The sequence below is a fragment of the Benincasa hispida genome, chromosome 11 (assembly GCF_027475165.1).
Source record: "Benincasa hispida cultivar pf3 chromosome 11, pf3_genome.v1.1, whole genome shotgun sequence".
Classification (NCBI taxonomy): Eukaryota; Viridiplantae; Streptophyta; class Magnoliopsida; order Cucurbitales; family Cucurbitaceae; genus Benincasa; species Benincasa hispida.
Window position 1 is genome coordinate 76,033,354 of NC_143488.1, and position 12,940 is coordinate 76,046,293.

The following is a 12,940-nucleotide window of genomic DNA, read 5'->3' on the forward strand; positions in this document are numbered from 1 at the left end:
TTATATTTTGGGTTTCGATGAGTTCTGCATTGGTTAAGGACGAAGAAGATATAGTTAGAGTCAGACAAGGTAGTGGACAATTTTTGCGAAAGCGAGATGGGCTAGAGCGAGATTAGTGAGATTAACGAAATTAGCGAGACTTTAACAGTATGTTTTGTTGGTGATTTTTTAGTATGAACCTGTTAACTGATAAATTGAATGTTCATACAATGCAGGAGTAATTTAAGATGTCAAAATCTTTGAAAATTCGTGAAGTTGATAGGTTTCCTGAGCAAGTAACTTGTCTGGCCCACGATGCCAACAAGATTGTAAAGCAGAAGCTTACCGAAAGGCAGTTAGAGATGTTCAAGAAAACAGTTTTTGGTCGCTTTCTAGACATTGAACTTGTATTCAACAACCCACTAGTCCACCATATGTTATTGAGGGAAGTGAAGAAGTCAAGAATGGACTTAATTAGTTTCTTTGTCAAATGAAAGATTGTCACATTTTCGAAGGACAACTTTTTATTGATCACTGGTTTGTAGCGGTCTCCTAAGCGAGTTGGACGGAGTGAGGAGTCCTCACAATAACTTTTTACGAGGTACTTTGGTAGTCGGTCGACCTCATACGCATTCCACTTGAATTTTCTTGAAGAAGAATACAAAAAATTGGTATTTAAAAATGACGATGATACTGTGAAAATTACCCTAGGATATTACACAGAGGTTGCAATGATGGATAAAAACAAGTAAAAGAATGTTATCGATCGTACTCTATTTGACGATGTTGAAGACATAGACTACTACAATAATATTGATTGGGGTACAATTATTTGGCAGAGGACACTCGACGCTCTGAAGACCGCACTTAACAACAAAGTTGGTTTATACAAGGAAAGGGTGAAGGGAAATAAAAATTATGTTGTGAAGTACTTGCTCCGTGGATTTTCCCAAGCATTCCAGGTAGATGTTCCTTAACTTAACTTTATCTTTGGTTTAACATTAATATAGTTATAAATTTGAGTTGTTTGGATTTAGGTGTGGATGTATGAGATCCTATAGTCAATAGCAGGGAACGTTGCCACTCAAAAAAGCAAGGTAGCCATTCTTCGTATATTACGGTGGTCATGCTCCCACTCGGTGTCATTCAAAGTACTCGAGAGAGACATTTTTTAGTCTCAAAATGTAAGTGTATTCTATGTAGCCACAGTATGTTTATTCAGTAGTTAAATGTACACTAACCATCTTACTGGGTTTCTTAATGCAGATAAAAGTCAAAGAGGGTCTTGTCATGTCTGATCCTGAGAAGGAGTTTCGGGACACCCCAATTGATAGACAGGTCGTAAGACAAGCACACTCCGACACCGAGAGTTCAGGGAGCTCTAGTAGTTTAAATCGTGGAAGTAGTTTAGATAATAATAGTTCAGAAGATGGGGAAGGTGAACAGGAGGGTAATTCAGAAGGTGGAGTGAGGGATGACGAATCTGATGGGGACCAAAACATCCACCAGCCTACTTACACCCCTAGCGAGGATATGTTTCATGATGTGCTGGTGAGTGATGTACGTCCTGAGCCTGAGGAGGAGTGCTCTGTCCCGGAGGTTTCGGGCCACAGGGAGGGATGTAATGTTGATCCTGGTGTATATGCGTACCTGTGGAGCATTGACAGTTCAATATCGTGCTTGGATTCTCGTGTATCGAACCTAGAGACGGACACGAGAGACATGAAAGCACAATTGTCAACTATTTTGTCTCTATTACAGTCTATGAAGGGTTCCACGGTGTATGAGTCAACAAGGTCTCCCACTCCACAGACAGGCCAGAATGCCACTATGTCCCCCATCCCGACTGTACGTAGGTCACCTACCCCACCTGTACATAGGTCACCTACACCACCTCCACCTAAGTCACCTACCCCATCTCCATCTAAGTCACTGATCCCACCTTCACCTTTCAATTCATCTGTACAGCTTAATATCACTACCTCCTCTAACACCCTACATCTCGATTCACAGGTATCATCATTATGTGATTCGAAAATTTCTTTCTTCATATTGTTATTCAACATGTTCACTATTTTGTTATATTTCTGTAAGTTATGGTCGAGAGGAGAATAACAACATGTAAGAGGAAGGCCATTGATAAATACACACCTCCCGTTGAACCAAAAAAGAAAATAACAAAAGAGAAGGAAATTAAGGTTCAACTTCCTTTGGATCATCCAAATATTAAGTACCCTCTCCCTGGGGTACCTACGATACAGTTTAAGCGACGATCCAATACTTCTTGGAGCATGAGGTTCCAGTTGCTATATTGAAGGAAATGGGGAACTAGATTGCCGATAAGAATACTGACAACGAGGTTCGAGAAAATGCAGTTCGACCATTATCCAAAACCTTTTTCCAGAAGTTGACTGAACCAAGTTCATGGGTTGAGTGAGACGTAAGTTTACGATCCTTGTCCTTTTTACCAAGTACATACAATTATAAACCCTCCCCTAACGTATATCTTGTTCTGGATGCATACTCTAAATATCCTATTTGAGTTCATGAAAGATAAATTCTATAGGCGGCCAGACATGTCTATGGCTCGCTTCACCATCCTGCCAATTGGAATAATGGTAACCATTTACTGCACTTTTGAATAGGAATACGTTGGTTGACTATTATGTGTTTTAATGTTCTTTTCGCCATGTAGAGTCACCTAAATTCTCGAGATGGGTTCTACAAACATATTAAGAACAAGTCGACCTTGGATTCTACCATAGCATGGACGGATGAGACGTTACAGATTATGTCATGGGTAAATTTGATGTCAAGTGGTCAGATGTGGACTTCGTATACATGACAACAAACATTGATTAGCATTGGATGTTGATAGCATTCGATCTAAATAGAGGCCAGTTGTTCGTATTTGATTCACTACCGTCCATGACATCGAAGAAGAAGCTGAAGTCTTTCCTTGAATCGTTGACTTACACCCTACCATTGCTTCTTCACTACTGTGACTTGAAACGTTGGAATCCGGACATCGAAACATCTCATTGGAAGATATCTCGACCTACCTCTACGAATACACAGCACGGATCGTTAGATTGTGGAATATTTGTTGTAAAATTCTTAGAACATTTAGTGACTAGTAGTGCCTCATCTGTAATAACTCAAGATAAGATGACTGACTATATGATGCAATTGACATGTCAATTGTGGATGAATGCTCCATGTTATTGACGTGCATACATATTATGCATATTATGTATATTATGTATATTATTGATGTAATTTAACTAACATGTTATTTAAATTGTTAGTGTAGAACTACCATGAATATAGAACATTCATTCATGAATAGTCAACAAATTAAATTAAACTTATAAAAGGGAGAGCGAGATAAACGAGACATCTGAAGGGATTCATGAATAGACAAACTTTAGCAATCAAACTTATAAACGAGACATTTTAAAAGGGATTATAAGTGACAGTGAGATTAGCGAGAGCAAGATTCACGAGAGCGAGACGTTTCCAAAATGGTTCACGAATAGCCAATAAGTTAAATTAAACTTATAAAAGGGAGAGCGAGATAAGTGAGACATATGAAGGGATTCATGAATAGACAAACTTTAGCAATCAAACTTATAAGCGAGACATTTTAAAAGGGATTACAAGTGATAGCGAGATTAGCAAGAGCGAGATTCACGAGAGCGAGACGTTTTCAGAATGGTTCATGAATAGCCAACAAGTTAATAAACTTATAAAAGGGAGAGCGAAATAAGCGATACATCTGAAGGGATTCATGAATAGACAAACTTTAGTAATCAAACTTATAAACAAGACATTTTAAAAGGGATTAGAAATCTATACGATCGTTTATAGTCTCTACACGTTCGCTTAGTAACACTAGACGATCGCCCACAAACACCCCACGATCGCTAACAAGATACTACATGATCGCTTACTAACTACTACACAATCACTTACCAGATTCTATACGATCGCCTATCAAATGCTACATGACCGCTTAACTCTGCTACACGATTGCTTAGTAGAAGTAGATGATGAGCGACACACTACACGATCGCTTAACTCTCCTTTCTCACTTATGATATTCAGACTTCACTGCCCTCCCTTCCTGTTTCTTCCCTCTTTTTAAACCTCAGCTTCTCCCAACAACATTGACAATATTATTTTTTTTTTGATATTGCAACATAATTGGAGACCCATTAATAACAAATAATTTAATTGTTAGGAAACTGATTCTTAATAAGACTTTGATTAATGTAACCGATCGGCACAATAGCTAAACGAAGACTGAGTTCTTTATTAGACGATAAACATCAAACAAGACTAAACAATCATTTACAGTTATTACCTGATCGTTTATCAAATGCTAAACGATCGTTTATAAGTTCTACACGATTGCTAAGAAATATTAGACGCTAGCTTACAAAATACTCCGTGGTCGCTTACAAACTCCTACAGATCACTTATAATTTATTACACGATCGCTTACAGATTACAACACGATCGCTTAGAAGAAATAAACGATAATCATTAATTACATTTATAAAAGGGAGAGCGAGATACGCGAGATAGGCTTTTTTGTCCAAGTAAAAATGCTAACTTTATTTTATTAATTTTTTTTTACAATCACTCAATTTTGATTCGAAAACTTCTTTTTAAAAAAATTATTTTAGGCTCTAAAGTTTAAACATGAAAATTATAATTTAAGTCAATTAACTTTCAAAAATATTTATTTTTAATTTTAAATTCTTAATTTTTTTAAAGAAAATTACAAAAACCATCCTTCATATATGGTGGTAGTTGCAATTATACCCTTAAACTTTCAATAAAATTGAACCATCAAAATTATATAAATGTTAAAATTGGGTTAAATTAGACCTTCAAACTTACATAATTTTATAAATTGTAACGTTTATATTGTTGGGGTTGATGCTCTAAAATCTCGTGTCCTGTAGTTTATAAACAGTTTGTACGAACGCTTGTGTTGTATAATATATGATATTTACTTCACATCTTGTATTTTTGCTCAGTTACTTGTTTTATTTGCTTTACCACAAACCAATAAACATAAAATCTCTGGTTATCTGTATGTGACTCAAGCATGTATGTGATGATATACAAGTGGATCATATCTTGAGTGATAATCAAAATGGTTTGTAGTATATAGATATAGGAGGGAAACCTTATCCTAGTAACATTACGGATGCGGCCCGCTTTGGGGAATGGTCACAAGTGTTGTGACTTGTCACAGATGGTCTGATCCTGATCATTCGTGTTGGAGACATGCGAGTGGGGGCGTCCTATACAAAGAGTTTGTATAAGACCTGACCACGAATTGTTAAACCTCGTTATATAACATTATTCATGACAGAGACTTTACTTCACTAGGATGACCATAGGTAACATGACCTCAATCCTGAGTAAGTTGGGAACTCCTGCCATTGAGGGGTACGAGTGGCCAGGTCGCCGATTCAAACCTACCATTTTGGGGATTCATTTGATTTGGGAGTTGAGAACTCAACTACACAAGATGGAATTCACTCCTTCCCCGAGGCAGGGGTAAGTAGATAGATAGCTCCCTTAAGGGCTGATTTCGGGACTTGAACGATGTGGCGCCACACACCTTCTCTTGGCCCGAGAGGTGTTCACACATAGTTGGACTATGTTGTATTGTTCATTAGAGGAATCCGTAGTACTTAAGGAGTGAGATGTAACTACAGGGGCATAACGGTAATTTGGCCCAGTTATACTTACAAACATCTGTGAAGGGTCATCATACCCATGATCGGTTATATCCGATGGACACAGAAATATATCTGTGCTAAAAAGATTTCAGCTGTTGGTCCTAATGCCTGACAGTTAACGGATGGTGGATCTCGTGGCTAAAGAGTTTAGTCAACTATTCATGGACCGTTAGAGCTTCGAGCCACAGGTCCATTAGGTTCCCTGGGTAGCTTGGATAAAGTCGAGAACCAGTATTTGGGTTAATTTGAAATGTTTAAATTGACAAGAGAAAGTTCGATTATATATGATATAATTGGACTGGTTAATTATATATGATATAATTGGCTAAATGTATAAGATACATTATTTTGGAGGAAATTAAATATAAATATGATTTATATCAAGTAGAGGAGAAAATACTATAGTAGATATGCAATATCAAACTATAGGATAAAAATATAATATGATTATGTTAATTAATTAACTAATTGGTTAATTATATGATAATTAAGCCAAAAATCACGTTTGGACGTGGGTTAGTGGGAATGAGTCAGTTATTGTAACCGATGTATTAAAATGAAAATAGTTTTCATTTTTGTTCAGATCATCCAAAAGAAATCAAGCGCGCGTTGGTGAAAATCTAAACGATCGCTTATGTAAAATGAGAGCCTATACGATAGTCCTTTTCGTCTAGATGATCGTTCACCTCGCACCTAAACGATCACACGCTATTTCCTACACGATCAGATAGCTTCTCTAAACGATCGTATAGTGTGTCGTTTTTGCTAAATGATCGTATACCTTTTCCTAAACGATAAGCAGTCTGCTATGCGATAGCGTCTTTTTCCCTCCCACTTGCTTATCGCCTATACGATTCGTGTTTTCTCCTTCCTCTACCAATTTCATTAAAGACCATGTTTTGGGTTCTCACTCCGAGAATATCCGGGGCTCTTTACTGGCGGTGTCATCCCCATGGCATTCGTGTTCGCGGTTGTTCGTGTTGCTACAGTCGACATTCTATTGGGTGTTGGTAGATCGTTTGGAGGGTTCCGCTGCATTGAGTTCCGAAGTTCGAAGATTGTCTTCAACCGGTATGGAACTCTCTCCCTTGTTATTTATCTTGTTCTTAGCATGCCGATAATTAGTGTTTATTTGCATAACTATTCGTATGAATGTATCATGTGTATTTCGGTCACGGTGAGATCGGAGCGATCCAAACACGCTTATGGAACTCTTAGATATGAGATCCTCCATATATAAGTATAAGAGTTCAAATTTTAACATGTTTGGTTAATTTTCTACGCTTACAAATTACAACACGATCGCTTACCAACTATTACCCGATCACAGGGCTCCACTACACGATCGCTTAGAAGAAGTAAATGATAATCATTAATTACACTTATAAAAAGGAGAGCGAGATACGCAAGAGTGTGATGCGCGAAAGCGAGACGTTTTCATAATGGTTCACGAATAGCCAACAATTTAATTACACTTATAAAAGGGAGAGCGAGATAGGCGAGACATCTGAAGAGATTCATGAATAGACAAACTCTAGTAATCAAACTTATAAGCGAGACATTTTAAAAGGGATTACAAGTAATAGCAAGATTAGCAAGAGCAAGATTCGCGAGAGTAAGACGTTTCCCGAATGGTTCACGAATAGCCAACAATTTAATTAACATTTGAAGAGATTTGTGAATAGACAAGTGGCACATAGAAAATTACAGTTTTGAGGATTAAGGTGGCACATAGAATGTTACAGTTTTGAGGATTCGTGAATAGACAAGTGGCACATAGACAATTATAAAGACAAGTAGCACATAGACAATTACAATCGACCGAAATTTGAATAATTTGGATTAGAATCAATAGGTCGCCCGAACGTCAGTGGTTCACTTCAGTTTTGTCAATTATGCCCGTAGTTCCCACAACTACCACATTTTATTTGTTTGCGTGTTTTCCTCTTGATGGTATTCATTGTACTCTTCATCGCCCGACCTATACCACTCTTCTAGGAGGTGCAATATGATTTTCCACATATCTCAGAGGCCTCTTCCATTCATATATGTGACCAAGTGGATTTACAGGCTCTGCATAAGCAACCACGAGGGAGTCAACACTATAAAATGGACTGCACAAACCATGGATGGGGATGTTTCATTCTCGCGCAACCATAATCATATGCAAACATGGGATACCGAGTGAGTCAAATTCCTTACATGTGCATTCCTTCGTATGGAGGTTCACAATACTGTCCAATTGATTGTCCCACACATGGATCCTATAACAATCAATCGGCTCAACTCGATATTGTCTGCCTTTGTCACACTCAGTTGCTAATCGTTTTCACAGTAGTCCGAGTGTGACGTCATTTGAGATGCCCAATAATTTATCCGTTCATAAAATCATGACTGGATGAGGCCTCGAACATGTTCCAATAAGCACATTATGGGTAGTTGTCGATATTATTTGGTCAATAAATTGAAATACTCTACACTATTGGACGTCATGTTATCCTTTGCTACAAGTCTAGCTTTAAAGGTTTGTACCTTTCCAGTTACATTTCTCTTTCTTTTATAGATCCATTTTCACCCTATGGATTTTACCTCTTCAGGTGGATCTACAAGGTTCCATATTGAATTAGAGTACACAGACTCCATTTTAAGGTCCATGGCTTTGACCCATTGGTCCTTGTCTACGTCATTCATTGCCTGTTTATAGGACAATTGATCCTCAACACCATCATCTGGTATGACAACCTAAGTTTTAGTTAGACCTAAGTAGCAGTTAGGTTGTATCACAACTCTCCCACTACGTTGAGGCACTCTCAGTGATTGAGAAGAACAAAACTAATTTGAAGTGCTAGCTTCTTCATTAACTCTTAATGAAGGACCAGTTGCATCAACAACCCTTGTTGATTCTTCAGTAGCTTCATTTTATACAATTTTTCTTCGTGGTTTATGATCTCTCATGTGGTCTTCCTAAAAAAAATGTAGCATTTATCAATGCAAACACTTTATTTTCTTGAAGGTCATAGAATAGACCACCTCTCATTTCTTTAGGGTAACCAACAAATTGGCATAATCTTGAACGAGGTTCCAACTTCTTAGGATTTTTCACTAACACATGTGTAGGACAACCCCATATTCTGAAATAACGTAAACTTGGTTTACACCCCCTCTATAACTCGAAAGATGTTTCAAAAACACTCTTTGAGGGAACATTGTTTAAGATGTGAACTACAGTCTTTACTTCGTACCCCCAAAACGAGTTAAGCAATTGAGCATAACTCATCATAGAATGAACTGTTGGGATTGATGTCCTAAATCTAGTGTATCTCGTTATTTGTAGTTTTGTTAACACAAATTATTTATCTAATAAAATCAGAGGTATTTTATTTGACATTTAGACAATATTAATTCAACCCAATAAACTAAGATCCAAGGTTATATGATGTCACTTGACAGTATTGGTTGACATACAGGTGATTCAGGTTTAAGTAATAACCTAAAAGGTCTGCAGTTAATGGATGAAGGTTGGGTGCCTGATCTTGGTAGCACTGCGGATACGACTCACTTTGTAATTATTACATGAGATGTAAGTATTACAAACAATATGAACCATATTGTGTATGCAAAGACATGTTAGCGGGGGTATCTTGTATAAAGGAGTTTATACATAGACCAAACCGTGAAATAATTAGTTTCTCTTTATAACACTGTTACTTGAACAAACTAATAATTCATTAAGATGACCATAGGATACTCGACCTTAATCCTGAGTGAGTTGTGGACTCCTGTTTATGACACCAATCCTTTGACCTATATAGGTAAGAGTGACCATGATAGCCGACTCAACAAGCCTACCATTTTGGGAATTTTTCTGATTAAAGAGCTGGGAACACAACTACATAAGATGGAATTCACTCTTTCCTGATTCTTGGGAAAGTAGATAAATTACTCCCTTAATAGTTGGTTTCGGGTTTTAAACAATGAAGCCTCAACCTCTCACTGGCTCGAGAATTGTTAGTTTATGTTGGGCTATAAACTATTTGTTCATTAGAGAAATCAGCGATACTTAAGAAGTTAGATGTAACTGCAGGGGTAAAATGATATTTTGACCCAGTTGTAGTTATAAGCATTTGTGAAGGGTCATCACTCTATTGATTAATTATATCCATGGACACAGAAATATATCTACAGTGCAAAGAATGCAGCTATTGGTCTTTAGTGGAGTGATCGGTAGTTAATGAATATTGATTAATTGGATTAAAGGAGTTTAATTAATTAATCTTATATCATTGGAGCTTCTAATATGTAGGTCTATAAAGTCCCCTTATTAGCTCATTAAATGATACTAATGAGGAATGATTTAAATTATTCAAATCAAATAAGAGAATTTTATATTAATGAGATTAATATATAATGGTTAATTATAGATATGATCTATAATCCAAATTATGTAAGAGAGATATATTTGAATAAGATTCAAATATTAGATTTATATGAACTGGATTCATAAAGAAATGTATACATATAAATATGAGATATTTATACGTTAATTAACTCCATATTAAATATTATTTAATTGATTAATTAATGGTTAATTAATTGATTAAAAATTATGAAAATTGGAGGTTAGTAATTAATATATGGTCATTTAATTAATGTGTCAATTAATTAAATAAGGGTTATTTAATTAATTAGAACTAAGGGTATAAAGGGAAATATTTGGAGAATGGGTTAACCCTTCTCCATATAAATATATCCTTATAGCCCATTTAGGGCAACAGATTTTTATTACACAAAATCCTAGCCTCAAACTCCACCTTCTCTCTAACTTCTCTCTAGAAATTCTCTTCCCTTTTTCCTCCTTAAAGTTCTTGGAGACCACACTTCCAAGCTCTTTGAATCCTAGAGAATAGCAAGGCAAACTAGTTGGTGGCGTCCATCTTGATTGGAGAAGCTTGAGATTATCGAAAATGGTGGAAGAAGAAAGTTTGAGGAATCATCAAAGGTAAGTTTGATTTCTTCTCTTCTTCCTCTATTCTAGCATGCATATATTTGTTTTGAATGTTTATCCTACAAATGCATGATTTGTTTTTTGTTTTTGTTTCTTTAAAAATTGATTATCTAAATACAAGGCATTCACACGATTCTGCATGGGATTCGATCCCCTCACAAACGATATCTAAATAGATTCTACTTCTCTTTTCTGATACACTGTTTTGCTGAGGTGTACCAGGTACTAAGAGTTAGGATTGAATTTCATCTTCTATCATATAGTCCTGACATTCTAAATCCATGTACTCCCCACCCCAATCAGATCGGAGTGTTTAAATTACTTTACCTAATAGGTTTTCAACTTCAGCTTTATACTCTTTGAACTTTTCAAAGGCTTCAGACTTATGTTCCACTAGGTACAAGTAACCATACTTTGAATAATCATCTATGAAAGAGATGAAGTATTTGTACCCTCATCTAGCCTTTACATTCATTGGACCATAAATATCCGAATGTATGAGCTCCAAGGGCTCTCTGGCTCTATAACCTTTTCCACTAAAAGGTCTTTTAGTCATTTTTCCTTCAAGACAAGATTCACATGGAGGTAATGAATATCTTCTAACTTGCTTAGAAGTCCATTCTTTACCAATCTCCCGATCCTATCGAGATTTATATGGTATAATCTCAAATATCAAAGATATGTATCATTGTTACTTGGAGAAATTTTTTGCCTTTTTGTTCGAGTATTAACAGTTTTAAACATCTCATGATTTAAAAGTGCTTTTGATTTAGTTGGTCTTAACACATATAAGTTGTCTTCTAGTTTAACTGAACAAATAGTCACCATTTTTCATAATGAATGCTTCAATTGAACTAAAAGAAATATAATATGATTATTCAATTAAACAGGAAATAGAAACAAGGTTCCTCCTCATTTGGAAACAACGTATAAGTTTTCTAAAAACAAAAATTTACTTCCAAAAAACAACTTAGCAACTCCCATTGCACGAGTTGAAATGGCGTCTCTAGTTCCAACCCTTAGCGTCATTTCACACTTTTCGAGCTACTGGAAGAAACTGATTCTCTGTAAAGAAGAACAAACGTGATTAGTGGCTTTTGAATCAAGTATCCAAGCATCATGGTCATTTTTTTACTAAACAAGTTTCTAGAACAAATAATCATATTTACCTTATTTCTCTTTCTTCTTCTTAGCAAGGTACTTCGGGCAATTGTATTTCCAGTGACCATCCATATTACAATGGAAGCATTTGCCTTTGTCAGCCTTAGTTTTGCCCTTGCCTTTCCTAGCAGCGGGAGCCTTCCTTTTCCCTCCTTTCTTTTTCTGAATCTTTTTAGAACCAGAGGTCGAAGGAACATATTTAGTTTTGGAGGATGAATCCTTATGGAAATTTTTGGAATGGGTAACATTTGCCTCTTCTTCTACTAGCTCCTTACCTTTCATAAAGGACTCAAAAGTCTGTAACTTGTTTAGAAGGGTAGTCAAATTGTACTGTATTTTGTTCATAACTACATTGCTGTAGAATTGAAGAAAACTCTTTGGAAGAGGTTCTAAAATAAAGGACACTTGACTCTGCTCGTCGATGATCGTACCGTTCATTTCAACGACATTGAACTGGACCATCGGTTTGAGAACATGTTCTCTCACTGATTGCCTTTCTTTCACGTGCACATTGTAAATGTACTTGAGGGCCTCGTGCCGGATTTGAATGGACAATTGTCCAAACATCTTCTGGAGGGACTCCATGATCTGACATGTAGACATCATGACCTCATGCTTCTTGGTAAGAATGTCAGATAGACTTGCTAAGATGTAAACTCGGGCCTTATCATTGACCTCCGTCCAACGGTCATAAGCATCCTTCAACATTTAGGATGCATTTCGAGTAGGGACTGAAGGACATTCCTTCGTCAAGACAAACCGCAGATCATCAATAACCATAATCGTATTTATGTTAGATTTCCACGTCGCATAGTTTTCACCGGTTGATTTCTCATTTTTAAGCAAAGATATGATTATGGAAGACATGCTGAAACATACAACAATCAATTGACCATATTAATTATATTTTGTTGAATTAGGCAAGAAATCAACGGAAGAATTCAGGATCATTAAGCACTATAATTCATTAATTTTAGCATCAAATCAAGCATGTTCATAGAATATCAAGAGGGTTTTAGAAATATCTTTGAAG